Genomic DNA, 2,287 nt, shown 5'->3' with positions numbered 1-2,287 from the left:
TTTCTTTCATGAAATATGTCTATGAATATGGAAATCTTCAATATTATTAACTGACAAAAAATGTGAAAGGGTAAAATGATTGTCCTGACTAAAACGAGACTAAAATATGGAGTTTTTGCTGACTAAAAGTAGATGAATGAAATTGTTCTGTTGGATAAAAATAAAGACTGAAATGCTTGACTCAGAGTCAACTAAAACTTGACTCAATAAAACGGAATGAGGCTAACTACATATGATTTAAAAATATAAGCGTGATTGAAATTGGGCTAAAAACTGACACCAAATGGCTGATTAAAAGGAACACTACTTCCAACATATTTCATGTATTTACAAATGCACGGAAATTACATTTAAGGGCCTTTAATGTGAAACAAAATGGCTTATTTCCAATTCGTGCCTGGCTGCAGGAAATTGTAAACATTGTAAAAATATTATATTAATAACTAAATTGATACAGAGTAGTATTTGAACTTGTGATGATAAAACTCATGTCGGACACAAGCTTCGGATGGTCTGTGAAATTGAGCAACTGGCATTAAAAACAGTTTGACAGCTTGCGTTGGCCTGCAATCCGCCTCATTCATTCGTTATTTAATAAAAAAAAAATGGCTTCTGGCTAGACTAAACCAGCCTAGTTTAGTGTAATAGACTGAGCAATAGCACTGGTTCAGTTGTCTACTCATTTCAATTCGCTAGGTAAATTAACAATTTACGTCTTATATTTGCCGAAATATAAACCACATAAACGATAGAACGCGACAATGCCGTAACCGCCCGAGCGGAGGCCAAAAGCGCAAGGTTGCTAAATTGCTGCGTTCTGTTTTTAGTTCGCCATCGTTTCTTCGTGAAGAAAAAAAAACCTTTGTTGGTGAAAAACTTCCATCGCTTTCATCAACCAAATCCACACGGTCAAGGTCATGAGATTTCATTTGTCTACATAAAGCAGCTTTAAATTAAAATCGGTTTCCGGCCCATCGCTAACGGACACCTAGCCTGCCGCGAGTGACAAGTCCGTCCGTGCTCAGCACGCAGATTGTTCCGCCGACAAACTGGACTTTCCCATTCGCGGGTGGGCGCCTCACGACAAAGAAAAACGATGACTTACCTGAGCATTGTCAGAAGGTTCAGCACACTGTCGGTGGTGCTCCCGGTCAAGGGCGAATGTTGTTCGTCGTCTCGCCATGCCAACAAGCTAACTGGTGTCGGTTGTCCGTGTGCAGAAGGGTAAGTACAATGAGCGCGCCACAATACATCACGTGAACGCTTGACCGCGCTTCTCCGGCTTTGATTTCAAATTGTTTTCCAAATTGATGCGATTTCACAGCAGCAACTGGAGAGTGAAAACTCAACTTAAGTATAAAAACCGAAGTATAAAAACTGTACCATTTCAAAACACTTTAGTTCTTTATTTATCGATTAAAGAAATGTAAACAACTTAAAACACCCGCACTGTTTATGCAATGTTCTGCTTCAGTTATTACTGTTTGGTATATTGTCAAAGCTGTTCCATATTTATGCTTGTCCATTTTTCCTACTTCCAAGACGACAACTTCGTTCTGAGAAGTGCACTGGCTCCCTTCTGCATCCACCATTTAACATTGCTGCCATTTAAACGAATATACCCTTAAACTGTCAGAGGGGCTAAAGTTGTGATTTGTCAATGTAGTCATACAGTCATTCATTCTGTCATTTTCCAAATCGCTTTTTCCAAACTAGGGTCGGGGGGGGGGGGGGGCTGAAGCCTATCCCAGCCGTCTTCGGGCAGTAGGCGGGGGACACCCTGAATCAGTTGCCAGCCAATCGCAGGGCACACAGCGACAAACAACCTTTCACGCCCACACTTACACCCAGGGACAATTTTGAGTGTTCAGTCAACCTGCCATGCATGTTTTTGGAATGTGGGAGGAAACCGGAGTACCCCGAGAAAACCCACGTAGGCCCGGGGAAAACATCTAAACTCCACACAGGGAGGCCGGAGCTGGAATTGAACCCGGTACCTCTGCACTGTGAGGACGACGCGAATCTGTGTATCATTCGTTCTTTCGTTTTTCAACTGCCAATCGAAAACAAAAAATTAAAAAGGAGACTGATAATTTTGTTTTTCGTTTTCTTAATCCAACATGAAAAACGAATATATGCCTGTTTTTTCATATTTCGATTTTAGGCTCAGATCAAAAATACGAAACGGAAAAACCGGCCACTTGACTGAATTAGATTTTTATATTCAATTGTTTGCATTTACGTGACCCGGAAGTTCTGTAGGCTAATGAGAATTACCAGCATACAG

This window comes from Hippocampus comes, unplaced genomic scaffold, assembly GCF_001891065.2.
Source record: "Hippocampus comes isolate QL1 unplaced genomic scaffold, H_comes_QL1_v1.1 scaffold258, whole genome shotgun sequence".
In the NCBI taxonomy this organism is placed as follows: Eukaryota; Metazoa; Chordata; class Actinopteri; order Syngnathiformes; family Syngnathidae; genus Hippocampus; species Hippocampus comes.
Note: the sequence above shows the minus strand (reverse complement) of the source record.